We start from the raw sequence: 22252 nt of genomic DNA, 5'->3' as shown, positions 1-22252 counted from the left end.
ATCTCAGTGAAGTGGTACAATATTCAATGAATATAATGATATGGCACAGTGGGATGATAATACAAGGGACAATTTATTTATTTGTTCAAGAATCATTTCGGCACATTATTTGTACATGTGACATAGGACAGTGGTAAACCCAGTTAATTTACAATACAGTAGTCATTTTTACCACATTGTTGATGTAATCAAAATGCATAATATGTAGGTTGGTGTACTACATTGTTTCTAAATCTGATAATAGCAGTTATTAAGTGAGATGACATGATAAGCACAACATAAACCATATTATGAATTGACAATTAGTAAAATTCGGTAAATGAGGTTTACTTATTAAGATGTTCCATAAATTCAGGCAAAGAATGCAAGAACTGTTTTAACTTTATTTTAAATGCATTTAATGTTGGTACGCATTTTAGGTAAGAAGGCAAATGGTTATATAACACAGCTCCAGTAAGATGCACTCCTCTTTTGCATAAGTTTGTTTTTGCTGTGTTCACGTGTGAGTTCATCTTCTACCTAGTTTCATATGTGTGTATATCACAGTTGTGTCTGAAGAGATTTTCCTTTTTTAAGGTGCTCCCTTTTGTGAAAATTACTATTTCGTATATATACAAGCAAGGCACCGGCAATATTTTGAGAGTTTTAAATAGGGATCTCCAGGAATCACTGCATTTAGCTTTTTTCTCACCCTGATAGTATTTTTCTGTATTTTAAATGTTTTTGTAGAATTTGTGGAATTCCCCCAAAAATTTATTTCATACATAAGTAGTGACTGTATACTACAATGGCACATTGTCAACACTGATGAGCAGCCCGCATTCTGTGTGAGGATCCTACCAGCAAATGCTAGTGAATACAGTCCCTTATTTAAATTGTCCCCCCCATGAACCATGGACCTTGCCGTTGGTGGGGAGGCTTGCGTGCCTCAGCGATACAGATGGCCGTACCATAGGTACAACCACAACGGAGGGGTATCTGTTGAGAGGCCAGACAAACGTGTGGTTCCTGAAGAGGGGCACCAGCCTTTTCAGTAGTTGCAAGGGCAACAGTCTGGATGATTGACTGATCTGGCCTTGTAACAATAACCAAAACGGCATTGCTGTGCTGGTACTGCGAATGGCTGAAAGCAAGGGGAAACTACGGCCATAATTTTTCCCGAGGGCATGCAGCTTTACTGTATGATTAAATGATGATGGCGTCCTCTTGGGTAAAATATTCCGGAGGTAAAATAGTCCCCCATTCGGATCTCCAGGCGGGGACTACTCAAGAGGATGTCATTATCAGAAGAAAGAAAACTGGCATCCTACGGATCGGAGCGTGGAATGTCAGATCCCTTAATAGGGCAGGTAGGTTAGAAAATTTAAAAAGGGAAATGGATAGGTTAAAGTTAGATATAGTGGGAATTAGTGAAGTTCGGTGGCAGGAGGAACAAGACTTCTGGTCAGGTGACTACAGGGTTATAAACACAAAGTCAAATAGGGGTAATGCAGGAGTAGGTTTAATAATGAATAGGAAAATAGAAATGCTGGTAAGCTACTACAAACAGGATAGTGAACACATTATTGTGGCCAAGATAGACACAAAGCCCACGCCTACTACAGTAGTACAAGTTTATATGCCAACTAGCTCTGCAGATGATGAAGAAATTGAAGAAATGTATGATGATATAAAAGAAATTATTCAGATAGTGAAGGGAGACGAAAGTTTAATAGTCATGGGTGACTGGAATCCAAGTGTAGGAAAAGGGAGAGAAGGAAACGTAGTAGGTGAATATGGTTTGGGGCTAAGAAATGAAAGAGGAAGCCGCCTGGTAAAATTTTGCACAGAGCACAACTTAATTATAGCTAACACTTGGTTTAAGAATCATGATAGAAGGTTGTATACATGGAAGAACCCTGGAGATACTAAAAGGTATCAGATAGATTATATAATGGTAAGACAGAGATTTAGGAACCAGGTTTTAAATTGTAAGACATTTCCAGGGGCAGATGTGGACTCTGACCACAATCTATTGGTTATGACCTGTAGATTAAAACTGAAGAAACTGCAAAAAGGTGGGAATTTAATGAGATGGGACCTGGATAAACTGAAAGAACCAGAGGTTGTACAGAGTTTTAGGGAGAGCATAAGGGAACAATTGACAGGAATGGGGGAAAGAAATACAGTAGAAGAAGAATGGGTAGCTTTGAGGGATGAAGTAGTGAAGGCAGCAGAGGATCAAGTAGGTAAAAAGACCAGGGCTCTTAGAAATCCTTGGGTAACAGAAGAAATATTGAATTTAATTGATGAAAGGAGAAAATATAAAAATGCAGTTAATGAAGCAGGCAAAAAGGAATACAAACGTCTCAAAAATGAGATCGACAGGAAGTGCAAAATGGCTAAGCAGGGATGGCTAGAGGACAAATGTAAGGATGTAGAGGCTTATCTCACTAGGGGTAAGATAGATACTGCCTACAGGAAAATTAAAGAGACCTTTGGAGATAAGAGAACCACTTGTATGAATATCAAGAGCTCAGATGGCAACCCAGTTCTAAGCAAAGAAGGGAAGGCAGAAAGGTGGAAGGAGTATATTGAGGGTCTATACAAGGGTGATGTACTTGAGGACAATATTATGGAAATGGAAGAGGATGTAGTTGAAGATGAAATGGGAGATACGATACTGCGTGAAGAGTTTGACAGAGCACTGAAAGACCTAAGTCGAAACAAGGCCCCCGGAGTAGACAACATTCCATTGGAACTACTGACGGCCTTGGGAGAGCCAGTCCTGACAAAAGTCTACCATCTGGTGAGCAAGATGTATGAAACAGGCGAAATACCCTCAGACTTCAAGAAGAATATAATAATTCCAATCCCAAAGAAAGCAGGTGTTGACAGATGTGAAAATTACCGAACAATCAGTTTAATAAGCCACAGCTGCAAAATACTAACACGAATTCTTTACAGACGAATCGAAAAACTAGTAGCAGCCGACCTCGGGGAAGATCAGTTTGGATTCCGTAGAAATACTGGAACACGTGAGGCAATACTGACCTTACGACTTATCTTAGAAGAAAGATTAAGGAAAGGCAAACCTACGTTTCTAGCATTTGTAGACTTAGAGAAAGCTTTTGACAATGTTGACTGGAATACTCTCTTTCAAATTCTAAAGGTGGCAGGGGTAAAATACAGGGAGCGAAGGCTATTTACAATTTGTACAGAAACCAGATGGCAGTTATAAGAGTCGAGGGACATGAAAGGGAAGCAGTGGTTGGGAAGGGAGTGAGACAGGGTTGTAGCCTCTCCCTGATGTTATTCAATTTGTATATTGAGCAAGCAGTGAAGGAAACAAAAGAAAAATTCGGAGTAGGTATTAAAATCCATGGAGAAGAAATAAAAACCTTGAGGTTTGCCGATGACATTGTAATTCTGTCAGAGACAGCAAAGGACCTGGAAGAGCAGTTGAACAGAATGGACAGTGTCTTGAAAGGAGGATATAAGATGAACATCAACAAAAGCAAAACGAGGATAATGGAATGTAGTCGAATTAAGTCGGGTGATGCTGAGGGAATTAGATTAGGAAATGAGACACTTAAAGTAGTAAAGGAGTTTTGCTATTTGGGGAGTAAAATAACTGATGATGGTCGAAGTAGAGAGGATATAAAATGTAGACTGGCAATGGCAAGGAAAGTGTTTCTAAAGAAGAGAAATTTGTTTACATCGAGTATAGATTTAAGTGTCAGGAAGTCATTTCTGAAAGTATTTGTATGGAGTGTAGCCAGGTATGGAAGTGAAACATGGACAGTAAATAGTTTGGACAAGAAGAGAATAGAAGCTTTCGAAATGTGGTGCTACAGAAGAATGCTGAAGATTAGATGGGTAGATCACATAACTAATGAGGAAGTATTGAATAGGATTGGGGAGAAGAGAAGTTTGTGGCACAACTTGACCAGAAGAAGGGATCGGTTGGTAGGACATGTTCTGAGGCATCAAGGGATCACCAATTTAATATTGGAGGGCAGCGTGGAGGGTAAAAATCGTAGGGGGAGACCAAGAGATGAATACACTAAGCAGATTCATAAGGATGTAGGTTGCAGTAGGTACTGGGAGATGAAGAAGCTTGCACAGGATAGAGTAGCATGGAGAGCTGCATCAAACCAGTCTCAGGACTGAAGACCACAACAACAACATTTAAATTGTTTAGGTGCACCTCCCACTTCAGATCTGCCTGAACATGAATACCTAGAAATTTTGTATGACTGACCTTCGACACATTTTTTCCTTCAATAGTGAAAACAGGGTTTTCAAGGATGGAGGTTTTGTGTGGTGTGGAAGTTAACTGCCAAACTGTGGCAGGTATGCATAACTGGTATTGCAGCCTCCTGCAGATTTTCCTCATTCTGTCATTTAATTAGAATATTAGTGTCATCTGCAAAGAGTACAGTGGTTCCATCATGTATTTTACTAGCCAAGTCATTTATATACAGCAGAAATAGGACAGGTCCCAAAACTGACCCTTGTGGGACTCCATACTTGATTTTCACCTTATCACTGTAAAAACCAGAAATTTTTTGTGTTTCACTATCTTTGTGCTTTATTTCTGTAATCTGCTGATGATTACTGAGGTACGACTGGAGCCACCTTTCAGACAGGCCTCTAATTCCATAATTACTTAATTTACACAAGGAAATGTCATGATCAATAATATCAAAGGCTTTACTTAGATCCAGAAATATCCCAGATACATGGTATTTATCACTCACTGCTTTTAATACTTCATCTAAGAAGGCAAAATTTGCTGTCTGAGGAACATTTTTTTCCATAATTTTTCTGAAGCCTGAAATACTGAAACTGACCTATAATTAGCAATATCAATTTTTGCACCCTTATTATGCAAAGGCGTTCCTACTTCAGTTTTTAGATTGTTTGGAAACACATCACTCTCAAAAGTTGAATATACGATGTCTGTTAGTGGTTCTACAATAAATGTTGCACTAGCTTTGATAACATCATCTGGTATCTCATCAACACCCATTGAGAACAAAAATATTCCACACTTTTTGTACTGCAATTCCTTACAGTGTGGTGTATACTACTGGGAAATGAGTGTCCTGAAATATTCATTGCAAGAATTTGAGCACTGTGATCACTAAAACTTGTGTTTACAATTTGTATGTTATAGGCATATTTGCATGTATTTATCAAGATCTGATCAATAATAGTGCAGAGCTTGGTGGTTCTCTAGTTGATTCAGTTACCATTGCACTGATGTTGAAAAATTGTAGTAGATTTATAATGTGACCTCTGAATTTATTGGATTTTGAGAAATCAATATTAAAGTCACAACATATAATTACATTTTTCTTGGGAGTGTGAATTTCTTCCAAGAGTTCCTCCATGTGATTGTAAAATACTTTTTTGTCTCCATCTGGTGATCTTAATACACAAATAATAACTGTATTTTTCCTTGGTAGTTCAGCTATAGAGAGTGCTATATCTTCTTCAACAGACAGTTTATGGTATTCAGTTACACTATTGAATTCAATATTTTCTCTAACATATACACAGGTACCTCCATGACTTGATATTTTCATACAGAACATGCTTGCAAGTTTGAACTGAGGGATATATGTTTGCACTAACCTATCTTGTTTGAGCCAGTGTTCTATATAGCATAGAACATAAATATCATTTAGGTCATTTAATATTATTTCTATTTCATTTAGTTTATTTGAGAGTGAGTGAACATTTTGATGGAGTAATTTAAAATTAGGTACAGAGAGTAAATAATTTCTTGCTTGACCACTTACCTCACTATTTGAGCTAGAGTATTTAGCGGAAAAAAATCCTCATGTTTCCCAGGGATGGCATTAATGGTGTTTGGTGTATGGCTTGTTGGTTCACCATATGTGGGTTCCTGCCTTTCTTCTGTTGAAATGTTCCAAATTTCCAGTTTTTTCTGTCGTTTTTCACCCATCTGTCCATTAACGACTGCCTTGTTGCTGCATTTGATGGCTTGAAATTTTCAATCTCGAAATTCACAAATAATGTCTTCCTACATATGCCTGTGGCAGTGTTGATTTTTTTCTAACATAACACGATTTACAGATCTGATTTTTTTCATTAGACTTTGTGTGTAATGTCAAAGCGGTATTGGATGAATTATTACATTCATTTTGCACATGAATTTAAGTATACAGGTTGAGTCACAAACAATTGCCACCTAGAATAACTCTGAAAGTATGATAGTAGCTGAAAAGTTTGTGGGACAAGGTTGCATGGGACAACAGGGGCCATAATATGACATTGGTCTTTTGTTGCTAGGTGGGGTTGCGTCAGAGATATGAAGGTCAACTTTCTTTTTAAATGGTATGATATAGTTTGGTACTTATTTTCTGATAATAACTATTGAGACAAATCCAGTAATGTGTAACAGTAAGGTCTTTGAAGATCAACGAAGGTCAAAAAGGTAGCATGAATGTCCATTTACAGAAGGTGTTCAAAGTGATGACCATTGGTATCAATACAATGCTGCAATCTTCTTATCATGGATTTAGTGGTATTCCTTATCACTTATCACCTCAACACTTATCAAAGCACATGCACTGACAATTCTCTCTTTTTTATTGTGAAATAGTAAATATTCTCTGAATACAGCATACCCACCTAACGTGCATTGACATGTAAACACCATTTAACGGTTTCACAATACAATACAATACTAATATTAGTGGTAAGACTAGTATTGTCAAATCAAGCAAATGTTAATGATGTATTCCTCTGAAGAACAAGTTGATATGCTTCTCATTTATGGAGAATGCCAAAGAAATTCAGTGAGAGCTACAGACATTCACTGAAAGATATCCACAACGTACTCACCCTACATGTTGTACATTTAAATATGCTTATGATAAATTGAGAACAACTGGATCTTTGACGCATCAGAAACATATCCAGCAAAGGAAAGTTACTAACGAGGAAATGGAAATTGGTACTCTTGCCACTGTGGTTCAAGATCCTTGTGTTAGTTCATGTCATATCACATGGGAATCTGGCATGTTTGTGTTCTGCATCACCATAAATACTGTCCTTACAGTATCAGTCTCCACCAAGAATTAGCTAAGTATGGATTGTATGCATTGCACTGAATTCTGCTGATGGGCTCAACTTCATGTATGCATTTCATTTTGTTTACTGAAGTGGCTACATTCATGTGCCATGGAAATGTTAATTTGCATAACATGCATTATTGGGCAACTGAAAATACATGTTGGCTGCGGCAAGTTGCACACCAAAAACTGTGGTTGGTGAATGTAAGGGGGGGAGGGGGGGTTTCTGGAGGACAGAATTATAGGCCCCTATTTCATCTTAATGGTAGGAAGTACACCACATTCATGCAGGAAACATTAGGTCTGTTACTGGAAGAAATACCTTTAGGAACAAGGAACAGAAAGTGGTATCAATACAATGGGTGTCTGGCACATTTTTCATTGATGGCTAGAAATGAGTTGCAGAGACAACTGCCAAATCATTGGATTGGATGCAGAGGAGATGTGTTGTGGCTGGCTTCTTAGCCAGACTTGATGCCTCTGGATTTTTTCTTGTGGGGATTTGTAAAAGACATTGTTTATAAAGACTTTCCAAGTACACCTGAAGATATGCGAGAGAGAATTGTCAGAGTATGTGTTTCGATAAGTGCCCATGTGATAACGAATACCACTCAATCCATGATAAGAATATTGCACGACTGCATTGATATCAATGGTCACACTTCAAACACCTGAAAATGGATGTTCATGCAATCTTTTTGACCTTCGTTTACCTTACTGCTACACATCTCTGGATTCATCTCTATAGCTGCTATCAGAGAATAAGTACTAAACTATAGCATCCCATTTAAAAAAACAAAGCTGTCCTTCATATCTCTGACCTGACCCCACATAGCAACAAAAAACCAACATCATATTATGATCCCCTTTGTCCCATGCAATATTTGTCCCACAAACTTTTCAGTTCCTATCATACTTTTGGAATTATTCTTGGTGGAAATAGTTAGTGGCTCACCTTGTTTATTACACAGAATCTATAATGTTCTTCCAAAATTCTTCCAGAGGTTTTTCAGTGTAATTTGTGCCACTAATACTGATTAATTTATCGTTAACGGAGAAGTTATCAGTTAATTTGTCCACATGTTTGACAACTTCCTTAATGGCACACCTGGTTTCATAATATTTTGCACACTGAATTTTTTAACTAATTTTCTCACAGATTCTGCCATGACCGTCACTTAAAATAAGCACTCTTTCACCTTTTGTAGCAGTTGTTTGAGGCCTAAGATATCATGAGTTTTCACATGAAATGTGATAAGTATTTTTCACTGCACCTTGTTCACAGTGATTTATTAGTGCTTCTGGATACTTTATTTTAATCTTCATAATACTGTTTTCTTCTTGCAACACTTTTTAAACTTCATTCTTGAACACTTTAGTCCACTCATCAGGAAAGGGGGATGTTTCTGATGGAATTTTCAGCGCACTTTTCTTTGTCGGTGATTCTCATTTTGGTGTTTGAGGTTTAGTAATTTCCATATGTAGTGAACTGATAATAAACTGTAGACTGGATACTCGTTTGTGTAGTTTGGATATTTCATCCTTACAATTTGCAGATGTTTTCTTTTTACTGGTAATATTTCCATTTTTCCGAGGAGATGCACAACATACTTTTGCATTGGCCACCATATTGAAACAGATTTCCATGCACATTGTTTTGTCATGTAGGAAGTTAACACTCTAACACAAGATGTTAACACTGTTACTAGCTCACCCGAGACTTTTTATGGTCTAGCTGCACTCAAAGGTTACTGTTGCTATACCTGAGCCGAGACTAATTGCAAGCAAACTGACATAGTGTTACCTGAGTGTTGTTGCAGTGCAGACTGGTGATTCTGGGATGAAGTCAGTCTTATAAAGACTAGCATAGAGATATATGCTGATTTTAGAATTCGCATAATGTTTTGAAAAATAACTAGGGTGTTCCCCCCCACCCCCCACCCACCCCCACCACCACCCCCCCACCCACCCCCACCCACCCCCACCCACCCCCACCCCCTGAGTGAACTTTATACTGAGACAGTAAGGTGGTATGTAAATTATGCTAAAGATCAATTAATTATGAAAATACATAAAACCACCTTACCCATCCACATTGGGAATACCCTAACTACAAGTATGGCAGCCATATTTAAATTTATAATACTTTATATGAATTTTAACACATTTTAGTTAGTTATTAATGGCTGAATGAAGGGTGTCATTCGACCAAGTATAAAAGCTACCTCAGGAACCTAACATATAGCATGGCACAGGAGATAATAGTACATATAGCTCATTCCCAACTTTAATTGCAAATATCTATCAAGTTAATTAGTTTCAAGTAAATCAAAATATGTACTCAGACATCGAGTGGAGTGACTGGTTTTGAAAGAATGGATCAGTACTTCAGATTCTGTCAATTAGTTCAAAATGTTTTTGCACTAAATATTGTTATTGTAACTTCAGTTAGTCACATCTTTTAACTAATAATGCTCTAATGAAAACTACACTCACTAATGAAATCAGAAAAATCAAAATAACGATCTCGATAATAAATTAAAGTATGAGAGAGCTCAGTTAAGCATTTGAAACATTTGAATGTCACATACCACATAGGTAACTGCATTGAAAACAGAGTAACATTTAGAAAAATTAATTATTGATGGGAGTAAAAAACATAAAGGATGGGGAGGTTACAGCTTGTTATGTTACAGTCTATGGGACTGCTGCAGGACAGGAAAGTGAAGGAGAGACTGCTGGTACAGGGATTTGACGTTAGAGTAAATATGTTTGCCATGAATGTGTATAAGTAAGGAAACAATAGATGTGGAAGGAGTTGCAGCTGTCAAAGTGCAGATATTGTTGCTATGGAGCCTTTCATGCTGGGGTCCTTGGATAAATTGTTCTCAGTTAACTTATAGTGTCAAATTTGAAATCCGACTTAGCAAGGTAACCACAACCTTTTTATATGTGGAGATATTTTAACTTATTGGCTGGTCTGACATGGATCAAATTTTCTTTTTAAATTTCACTGAAATGCAGGCCAACATCAAGGAAGGTGGCTTTTTATTTTGAGAACAGCCAAAACAATTTGAGTTGGGGAAAGGAGTTACACTATTGTAGAAAGTGAAGGAGTTGTTGTTCTCCGTAAGTCCTGGCTGTAAAGATATCATCAATGAATCTGGACTCAAGTTAGGGGCACAGCTTTTGTCTGGGAGTTGCTCCCTGGTTCATTTGTAGGTCTGACTCTCAAGGCATAGACGTTACGGCTAATGAAGAAGTTAGGCAGTATGACAATGAAAATGACAGTATTGCTCAAGAACTGCTAGACTCTGTGGTGTGTGTGTGTGTGTGTGTGTGTGTGTGTGTGTGTGTGTGTGTGTGTGTGTGTGTGTGTTTAATGTAGCACTTCAATTTCTGATAACAAGTAATCATTACATTTTATATTGTTACATTCAACACATGAATTAAACTTATTTTTTTTTAATTAGGGACAAAATTCCTTTCTTTGAAATAGTGGAAATAGTGAAGAAACAGGTCTAAACTTTAATTTTACTTGCAGATTCAATGGATTACACAATGTCTCATCAAAATCATCATTTATCTATCATATAACATGGAAGACCATTTAACTCAAAGGATGAATTTCCTTTGACTAAAATGAAAATCTTATATCTGGAAATCATTTACTAATTTTGAACCAAAGTACTCAAATGCTACATATATCTAAGGTGAGACATAATTTATTACAAATGAACTGTTAACTAATAATGCTAAATACAATTATAACAATACAAAACAGGATCAATTTCCATTCACTACATAGAGGAGACATTAAGTGGAAGACAGGTTCCTTGAAGGAAGACTTATATTAGATATTCCACAATTATTACTTACCTTAAAGATGGAACACAGTAAAAAGTGAACCTAATCTTTTTTAGTTACTTTTTGCTATGTAAAAATTCAAAAGTTATAGTGCTAAATTACATTATCTTCTCCAGTTGCAGAACACCTCTCCCCTTTTGCAAAAGATATGTATGGGGATGTGCTGAAAATTACTGTCTCCAAATTTGTTATGTTAAAGCCTTTTAAGCTTATGAAATGAAATAAACATTATTAATATTCTATATCTTTACTCTTGTTGTTGTTGTGGTCTTCAGTCCAGAGACTGGTTTGATGCAGCTCTCCATGCTACTCGATCCTGTGCAAGCTTCTTCATCTCCCAGTACCTACTGCAACCTACATCCTTCTGAATATGCTTAGTGTATTCATCTCTTGGTCTCCCTCTATGATTTTTACCCTCCACGCTGCCCTCTAATACTAAATTGGTGATCCATTGATGCCTCAGAATATGCCCTACCAACCAATCCCTTCTTCTAGTCAAGTTGTGTCACAATTTCTCTTCTCTCCAATTCTATTCAATACCTCCTCATTAGTTATGTGATCTACCCATCTAATCTTCAGCATTCTTCTGTAGCACCACATTTCGAAAGCTTCTATTCTCTTCTTGTCTAAACTATTTATCATCCATGTTTCACTTCCATGCATGACTACACTCCATACAAATACTTCCAGAAACGACTTCCTGACACTTAAATCTATACTCAATGTTAACAAATTTCTCTTCTTCAGAAACACTTTCCTTGCCATTGCCGGTCTACATTTTATATCCTCTCTACTTTGACCATCATCAGTTATTTTGCTCCCCAAATAGCAAAACACCTTTACTACTTTAAGTGTCTCATTTCCTAATCTAATTCCCTCAGCATCACCTGACTTAATTCGACTACATTCCATTATCCTCGTTTTGCTTTTGTTGATGTTCATCTTATGTCCTCCTTTCAAGACACTGTCCATTCCATTCAGCTGCTCTTCCAGGTCCTTTGCTGTCTATGACAGAATTACAATGTCATCGGTGAACCTCAAAGTTTTTATTTCTTCTCCATGGATTTTAACTCCAACTCTGAATTTTTCTTTTGTTTCCCATATTGCTTGCTCAATATGCAGATTGAATAGCAACAGGGATAGGCTACAACTCTGTCTCACTCCCTTCCCAACCACTGCTTCCCTTTTGTGCCCCTCGACTCCTACAACTGCCATCTGGTTTCTGTACAAATTGTAAATAGCCTTTCCCTCCCTGTATTTTACCCCTGCCACATTCAGAATTTGAAAGAGAGTTTTCCAGTCAACATTGTCAAAAGCTTTCACTAAGTCTACAAATGCTAGAAACGAAGGTTTGCCTTTTCTTAATCTATTTTCTAAGATGAGTCGTAGGGTCAGTATTGCCTCATTTCTACGGAATGCAAACTGATCTTCCCCGTGGTCGGCTTCTACCAGTTTTTCCATTTGTCTGTAAAGAATTCATGTTAGTATTTTGCAGCCATGGCTTATTAAATTGATAGTTTGGTAATTTTCACATCTGTCAACACCTGCTTTCTTTAGAATTGGAATTATTATATTCTTCTTGAAATCTGAGGGTATTTCACCTGTCTCATACATCTTGCTCACCACATGATAGAGTTCTGTTAGGCCTGGCTCTCCCAAGGCTGTCAGTAGTTCTAATGGAATGTTGTCTACTCTCTCAGCCTTGTTTCAACTTAGGTCTTTCAGTGCTCTGTCAAACTCTTCACGCAGTATCATATCTCCTATTTCATCTTCATCTACATTCTATTCCATTTCTATAATATTGTCCACAAGAACATCGCCCTTGTATAGACCCTCAATATACTCCTTCCACCTTTCTGATTTCCCTTCTTTGGTTAGAACTGGGTTTTCATCTGAGCTCTTGATATTCATACAAGTGGTTCTCTTTTCTCCAAAGGTCTCTTTAATTTTCCTGTAGGCAGTATCTATCTTACCCCTAGTGAGATAAGCCTCTGCATCCTTACATTAGTCCTCTAGCCATCCCTGCTTAGTCATTTTGCACTTCCTGTTGTTCTCATTTTTGAGATGTTTGCATTCCTTTTTGCCTGCTTCATTTACTGCATTTTTACTTTTTCTCCTTTCATCAATTAAATTCAATATTTCTTCTGTTACCCAAGGATTTCTAAGAGCCCTGGTCTTTTTACCTACTTGATCCTCTGCTACCTTCACTATTTCATCTCTCAAAGCTACCCATTCTTCTTCTACTGTATTTCTTTCCCCCATTCTTGTCAATTGTTCCCTAATGCTCTCCCTGAAGCTCTGGTTCTTTCAGTCTATCCACGTCCCATCTCCTCAAATTCCCACCTTTTTGCAGTTTCTTCAGTTTTAATCTACAGTTCATAACCAATAGATTGTGGTCAGAGTCCACATCTGCCCTTGAAAATGTCTTACAATTTAAAACCTGGTTCCTGAATCTCTGTCTTACCATTATATAATCCATCTGATACCTTCTAGTATCTCCAGGCTTCTTCCATATATACAACCTTCTTTCATGATTCTTGATTATCTTGATTAAGTTATGCTCTGTGCAAAATTCTGCCAGGCGGCTTCCTCTTCTGTTTCTTCCCCCCCTACTACGTTTCCTTCTCTCCCTTTTACTATCAAATTCCAGTCACCCATGAATATTAAATTTTCACCTCCCTTCACTATCTGAATAATTTCTTTTATCTCATCATACATTTCATCAATCTCTTCATCATCTGTGGAGCTAGTTGGCATATAAACTTGTACTACTGTGGTTGGTGTGGGCTTCGTATCTATCTTGGCCACAATGATGCATTCACTATGCTGTTTTTACTAGCTTACCTGCATTCCTATTTTCTTATTCATTACTAAACCTACTCCTACATTACCCCTATCTGATTTTGTATTCATAACCCTGTATTCACCTGACCAGTAGTCTTGTTCCTCCTGCCACTGAACTTCACTAATTCCCACTATATCTAACTTTAACCTATTCATTTCCCTTTTTAAAGTTTCTAACCTACCTGCCTGATTAAGGGATCTGACATTCCACGCTCCGATCCGTAGAATGCCAGTTTTCTTTCTCCTGATAATGTCCTCCTGAGTTGACCCCGCCCGGAGATCTGAATGGGGGACTATTTTACCTCTGGAATATTTTACCCAAGAGGACGCCATCATCATTTAACCATACAGTAAAGCTGCATGCCCTCGGGAAAAATTACGGCTGTAGTTTCCCCTTGCTTTCAGCCATTCACAGTACCAGCACAGCAAGGCCGTTATGGTTAGTGTTACATGGCCAGACCAGTCAATCATCCAGACTGTTGCCCCTGCAACTACTGCCCCTCTTCAGGAACCACACGTTTGACTGGCCACTCAACAGATACCCCTCCATTGTGGTTGCACCTATGGTACGGCTATCTGTATCACTGAGGCATGCAAGCCTCCCCACCAACAGCAAAGTCCATGGTTCATTTATTTATTTCTCAACATAGTCACCATAGCAACAAACACTTTTCTCCCATGAGGGACTAGTTGAGTATACTGTCACTGTAGAATGATCAAATTTGTTAATGGAGATATTACCTCGCCTTTTCATGCACCGCCTCATCACTATGAAAGTGAAGTCCTCAAAGGTGTTCTTTAAGTTTCAGAAACAGAGGAAAATAGGACAGGATGAAGATGGAATTATATGGAGAATGACAATGAACCCAAGGCACTGGACTGTTGTAGATGTCACTGTGCTTGTGTCTGGTCTGACCTTGTCATGCTCAAGTAGATGGTGCTCCTTGTGTGGATTAACTCTTCAAATTCAAAACTTGATTACAGTACACAGTTTTTCACACATCGACATACACGTAGTTATGTCTCACACTGCCATGTTACATGCTACAATTCAGAGCCCTCTAGTGGCAGTGGGCTGAATATATGTAGACATGAAGAACAGAGACATAGAATGTCAATAACATTTGTTTCATTTAAAACGTTTTAAGAGTTTTCACATAAAATATTCAGAGGCATTACTTTCCAGTATGTCCTCATATGTTACACTTAAATGCTGGTACTTATTTTAGAGGCAGTGTGGCATTATCCATTATGCCCAGTAAGTACTGTCTTATGGGCCCCATGCCTTTTAGGTTCATGCTGCCACAAAAATGTGCTGCTCCTCTATACATAATTTAAAACTTCAAATTAAAAGGCTATGAACAACATCTGTTCATCACTGAACATGTCAGATTTCTCCAACACCATTTTGCATAGCTGCTCATGCATCAAGGTCATTCAGGGGAATATAACTGAACCTATACCTGCACACAAACCCCCTAGTTCCCAACATGATCTGGCAGCCATGTCACCCATGGACCAACTGCCCTTTGTGTCACTGGCTGAGACTACATATGTGAAGCTCACCATGGGATGCAAATGAGTAATGTTTAATTCTTATGTCATTTCACAGTGTGAGATGGCAAAATAGTAAGGTACTGGAGTCACACATAGGAGTATCAAAGCTCAAATCCCAGGGCAATAATCCATGTTCAGACTCTCCACAGTTTCCTTTAATAGGTAAAGATGAATGATAGGACAGTTTGTTTAAGTCACATATAGTTGACTTCCTTCCACTTCCCATATCTGTCAGAGCTTGTTCTAATTACAGCTGTGTTGACAGGATGATAAAACCTGATCTTCATTCCCTCTTTTTACAGTCATTTCTTGTTTAGTGTATTGTGTAATGTTACAGTATCTTTGGGCAGACTACCATGACCTTGACTTTGTGCTTCCTTGAGTTTGGTAGCGAGTTATGTGGTAGATATTTTCTGTAAGTTTTTCACATGTCTCTTGCACATCCTAAGTAGCATGGATTATCAGGCATTATTTAGGCACTTGTGAGCTAATGGCTAAGGGTGTATCAAGTGTGACACTAACCCAAGAAGATGTGTCAAAATGCTTTGATCATCATAATGAGTTTGGAGCAGAAAAAAAAGATAGATCATGTAACTGAGGACAGTGGACCAAGAGATTTATAAGTGGGAATTAGTTAAGTGATTGCATTCAAGAAGTTGGCTTACCCAGGAGTAATAAGTGTGATATATTACCAGTAATAGAAAAGTGCATGTGGAGATTGTGTTTTCGATATTACCCTGTAAACTCTAACTATAATAAAATTCAGTCAATGACAGTACTGTTTTTTATTTCATGGGCCGGATTCCATTTAATAACTGTGTTATTGGGCAAACATAAGGAACTAAATGCATATAGGTCAAATCCTACTCAATAGTTTGCTAAATTATGAACTTAGTGCATTAGACATCACAGTTCAGTTTTTGCCCCCAGTCTTATAGTCAGTATGTTCCAAGATTATGCATCAGCACTATACATCATCATTAATCATATTCCTGCTGTCAGATTTTACATGTTTTGTGTTTGTGGTACATATTAACCTTGCCATCTTTTCTTATGGAAATGTCATTTTAAGTTTCGCATTCATTTCCTGTCTTGTCATGTTTCATATTGTACTTTTTATATTCCCTAGGTGCAGGTTCTTTCAGACTGTCACTTGAAGAAACTGTCGGGACAAATAGCACTCCGATTACTTATTTCAGAGGAAATAATGGAAAATTGATACATATGCCCAGAATATTTTCTGGTCAAAATGGTAAAAAATAATCTTTCAAAATTAAATTTCTTCAGTATGACAATTTATTCTCAATTTCCGGCAATAGGACTTGATGTCAGAGTGACTTCCTAAGTGATTTAGTTCAAATCAGAAATGTTTCCACAAGAAACAACAAGGTAAGAAATATATTTTGCAAGTTTCTGTTGCATTGTGATTTATCTTAAAATTAATGGTGTTCTTTCTTAAAGTGACCATATTTTCTAGATCCAAATTCAGGGAACTTTTAAAAAATTCTGATACTGCAAAGAATCTTAATTAAGTGTAATAAATACAAAATTTCTCTTTGCTTGTCACACAATGTACATTAATTTATACTTTATTAGTATCTTCCATGATGAAGAAGTGCTGTGAATTTTCTTCAGCATGTCTGTATTCTTCAACAACATATGACCAAGATCAACACAGGTTTCACAAGAATTCACATAATAATTCAATATAGCATAATACTACACAACATACCTTACAATCTGATATTACTTTGGTAACTGGTATAAACTAGCTTTGTGCCTTGTGCCCAACAATTTAAGTGGGTACTCTTTGGTAAAAGTACAATTTCTTTGTCACATAGTTTTGCGAATTTAACTACAACTAATAATAAAACATACTGATTCATGTGAAATAAATATCTAATTCAGAATAAATCCTTTCATAATTGTTAATTCTGGGACAAATAAGTGTCCTGTATTACTTTCAAAAAAATGCATGATTGTCCTGAAAAAAAATGAGATGTATTGTCACCTTATCTTTCTGTACTTTTGCCTGAAAAAAATATCAAATGCTTAAACAGAATATTTCAAATTGTGATGAAAAAAACCTAGTCAGTTTAACTTCATGTAACACAAAAATTATAATGTAAAAAGATACATACTGAGTATGATAGCAGATCAAAATGTTGACGTTAAGTAAATTCATTCAGGTTGATTTCTGTAATAAAGAACAGCTTGCTGAACTAACTATGTTCCACAATCTCCTGCAATGTTATTGGGTTAATATTTTTAACCACCTTCTTGCAGCCTACAAGTATGAAACAACAACTCACATTTTGTCTGAAGTAGTTTGTTGAATATGGGCTGCTCCTGATCTCATTAACAGATTCTGAACGCATTGGAACATTCTGCACATATGAAGAGCTTAAAGTGTGGTTTCCATTTCTGGAGAAAGTTACTCTCTGTACACTTTATTTGGATTTTTTACACAGCAGTTTTACAGGGAAGACTGTTCAATTCAAAATAATTCACATTCTTTCCTTGTTCTTACTTTTTATCCAGGTTATGCTCAATTTCAACTCCATGGGCCCATAATTAGGATTTCCTCATGAATGTGGAGGATGTAGCCATTACTGTCAATGTTATAACTAGAGATACAAATGAAAAGTATTGACTGTATTTCACCCTTACAAATGGTGCAGTACAAATACAATATTCATGAGAAAGGCTGCTTGTACACTGTGGAAAAACTAAATAAAAAAATTTTTGCTTCTGCTAGTCTGCACTCTCTTCCAAACTTAATATCTTCCTTTCGGTGTTTGTAAGCAACTTATTTAATTGAACACAGGAAACACACTGATGTGTGCTTGCCCCTTATTTGAGTCAAATTAAAACTATCAAATACACTGAAGAGCCAAAGAAACTGGTACACCTGCCTAATATCGTGTGGAGCCCCTGCAAGCACACAGAAGTGCCAGAGCTTGGCATTTCATGGACTTGGGTCATCCATAAACCTGTAAGAGTATGACGGGGTGGAGATCTATTCTGAACAGCACGTTGCACATCATCCCAGATATGTTCATATCTGGGGAGTTTGGTGGCCAGCGGAGGTGTATAAACTCGGAAGAGTGTCCCTGGAACCACTCTGTAGCAATTCTGGAATTGTGGGGTGTTGCATTGTCCTGCTGGAATTGTCCAAGTCCATTGGAATGCCCAATGAACATGAATGGATGTAGGTGATCAGACAGGATGCTTACATACATGTCAGCTGTCAGAGTCGTATCTAGATGCATCAGGGATCCATATCACTCCAGCTGCAGACACCTCCCCCTATACAGAGCCTCTACCAGTGTGAACAGAGCTGACATGCAGGGTCCATGGATTCATAAGGTTGTCTACATGCCTGTAGACATCCATCAGCCCAACACAATTTAAAAGGAGACTCGTCTGATCAGGCAACATGTTTCCACTCATAAACAGACAATGTTGGTACTGATGGACCCAGGCAAGGGTACACAAGTGGGCCTTCAGCTCTGGAAGCCCATAATCGATGATGTTTTGTTGAATGGTTTGCACACTGACACTTGTTGATGGCCCAGCATTGAAATCTGCAGCAAATTGCGGAAGAGTTGCATTTCTGTCATGCTGACTGATTCTCTTCAGTTGTTGTTGGCCCCTTTCTTGCGGGATCTTTCTCCAGCCACAGCGACGTCAGATATTTGATGTTTTACCAGATTCCTAATATTCGTGGTACATTCATAACATGGTTGTACAGGAAAAAACTCACTTCATCACTACCTTGGAGAAGCTGTGTCCCATCACTCATGCACTGACTGTAACACTACAATCAAACACCCTTAAATCTTTACAATAAAGGATGACAGCCAAAAACAGTTGCAGGATAAAATTTTTTATTAAAATTCTTGACCAAGGTTTCGGTACATATAAATATACCTTCATCAGAAGTAAAACTTCTAAAATTACATCATGCAATGGAGAATAATAAAAACAATTATGCCAAAGGCGTCGGCATAATTGTTTTTATTATTCTCCATTGCATGATGTAATTTTAGAAGTTTTACTTCTGATGAAGGTATATTTATATGTACCGAAACCTTGGTCAAGAATTTTAATAAAAAATTTTATCCTGCAACTGTTTTTGGCTGTCATCCTTTATTGTGAAGAATTTTAACAGTTGCTGCCGCAGCCATGTTTAAAATCATGAGACACCCTTAAATGTTGATAACCTGCCATTTTAGCAGCAGTAACCAATCTAGCAACTGCGCCAGACATTTGTTGTCTTATATAGGTGTTGCTAACCGCAGTGCCATATTATGCCTGTTTACATATCTCTGTATTTGAATACTCATGCCTACATCAGTTTCTTTGGCACTTCAGTGTAGTTTCTGTGGTGAAAATATCAATTTGATATTGGAGTAGTGCTTTTAATGTCATTATGTGTGAAACATAAGGAAAGGGTTCCGTTACAGGTCACCTTCTTGCACAACACAAGACTTGCTTGAGAAAACTGCCAAATCATAAAGAGACAACAGTTTTTATCAGAGTACCAGCTTTCTTTCTGATTTACTTGATTAAATTTAGCTGGCATCAGTACACAGGGCATTAAGCAGTATGGTCGTAGTCTACTATTTTTGTGAGGTTTGCTTGTCATTTGTGAATGTATACCTTGACTTATTACACATCCATGAAGGTTCTTCACCTTTATGGAATCAGGAAAATGGGGGATGAATGAATGAGTGAACAATATGGCAACCATCAGGAAGCATAATTCCAAGTACTGTTAATAGACAAATTTTAAAAAAATTAAAAAAGTTAGCTTTCAGAACTTTTTGTTGCTTCATTAGCAACAAGAGTGTGATATGTTGGTGTTGACAACAGCTAAGTCCCTTCCAACCTGTGATCTGAGTGTCCTGCCCTTCCTTTCCATCCTTCCCCAAACAATCTGTTTTTCCTCTCCGAAGGAGCTAGCACTTCTGGTGGCTAGGTACAACTTTTCTATTTGTTTCTATCAGTAGTATTTGGATTTCACCTCTTCAAGGTAATTATTGACTTGCCATTCTGTCTCCTAATAATTTTATAAATACAAAACTTAATTGCTGTAAAGAAACAAAATAAATGATGTTTTGTCATAACTAAACATGAAATATTAAAATGATATAAATTCAAGGATACAAACAGTAAACATAACTGAGAAAACCACTCACCTTCAACTGATAGACACAAGGCACAAAGAAATAGTTTCATAACTGATGGAATGTCTCTGGAAACTGTTGTCTCCATTGGTATAATGAATGAAAAATATTGTCTGGATAACTAATTTTTTATTATTGATGACCAGTTTCAAATTGACTAGCAGATCATTTACAGTCACTGCAGGCTAGTGAGAAGTGAGCAATTAGTGTGTATATGAAACACATAACATCACAGACACATTAGCTTTTGAGTTACCACTTTTTTCCTAGTGTAAGTATACTACTGCACAACATATAGGACTACACAAGCAGACCAAAATGCACCTGTCTGGCAGGTGGTATCCCTCCCAATGGCCCATGTCTCCCACATCTCAGAAGCTTACTTCACCACCCATAAAATGCAATGTTCCTAAATCCCCTCTCTAGATACCCAACATCCTTGTAGAAGCCTCAGTCCCTTCGAAAGGTGTCAACAGTGTTACCTTGACTGCAGCTGGATCTGTTTACGTATCTGCATAATTGTTTGTATGCGAGTATGTATTTACACAAGCAAAACAACAGTAACTCAAAAGTTAGCAGTTTCTGTGTGTTGTTAAGTGTTTCCAAGCACCATACATAAAGCAGTTGCAGATGAGTGCTATCCTTTCCACATTTTTGTCTACATGTTATATAAATATTTTCTATTGTTATGTATATCAGTGTCCAGTTACATTTGTGTTAGATGTGTAATATCTTACGACTTTTTTTCCAGACAATAAAAGATACACAGACTGCACCAATCCAGGTTAGCAGGCATGATGAAGACTGATGAAAGCTACATGAGAAATGGATGTGATGTGTCAGTATTCTGTGTACTGAGAGAGAATAAATGGCTGAATTAATATACATTTATATTCTTTCCATTGTCATCCATATCACTGACCTTTCAATAATAAACAGTGCATCCAAATGCACATCAATAACAAAAAGAAGAAGTCGGTTCTTAGAGAATCGTATTCAGCTATTTCATCTGTGTCAAGAAACCCACAGCCATATCAGAGAAAAAGGATATAATTTTCATAGTGCTCTGTTGCAGATAAATCTCATTTATCCCAACTTTCTCACTGTTATAATTATGCAGTATGAACATTATATTAATATGAAAAATGTTAAGTCACAAAAAAACTTAGCAGTACTTAGTACTGATCCTGTTTACTTCTGTTTAAAACTCCGCCTACTTGAGTCTGGTCTTTAGTAGGAAGTATACTGGTATTTATTTATTTGTCCACAGACCATTTACTGCAATACTATTGAACATGATACAACAAAGGAAATGATCTTTTGTATGCAAATAAGTCATAAACCAGAATGTGTTAAATTTTACTTGCACCGGCAGTGGTGTGTTGGCAACAACCATTGAATGTTGGAAATTATGTGAGGTTTATAGTAATGCAAACATTTTGTTATGAATTGTTAGTTTTATGGGGATAACTAATTTACTGAGCGGACAAGGGTACACACAAGAACAGCATTAATTATTTACTTCATGGCTGGGCATTGCACTCTATGCCACCACTGCCTAAGTAAAATTTTATGCAGAATGTTGACTTAGTACTGAATTAAATTATAGGATATCAATATTCATTAGAATTTTGGCAGTGTCAGGCTAACTTTTGTAGTGAGATTTACAATCCCAGTATATCTTGTTACCTTGTCTTAGGTTGC

General features: G+C 37.3%; 1 protein-coding gene across 1 annotated transcript in view; it reads left to right on the top strand.

Moving 5' to 3' along the window:
- Positions 1-21435, top strand: part of LOC126161538 (uncharacterized) — a 356858-nt gene extending 335423 nt beyond the window's left edge. The window contains exons 13-15 of the mRNA XM_049917463.1: positions 10633-10801; positions 16486-16745; positions 21300-21435. The gene's annotated coding sequence lies outside the window, so the exon portion shown is untranslated. The remainder of the gene's footprint in view (positions 1-10632; positions 10802-16485; positions 16746-21299) is intronic.
- The last annotated feature ends 817 nt before the right edge of the window (positions 21436-22252 follow it).

This window comes from Schistocerca cancellata, chromosome 2 (genome assembly GCF_023864275.1).
Source record: "Schistocerca cancellata isolate TAMUIC-IGC-003103 chromosome 2, iqSchCanc2.1, whole genome shotgun sequence".
NCBI classification, from domain to species: Eukaryota; Metazoa; Arthropoda; class Insecta; order Orthoptera; family Acrididae; genus Schistocerca; species Schistocerca cancellata.
This window is presented reverse-complemented; position numbering and strand designations above follow the sequence as displayed.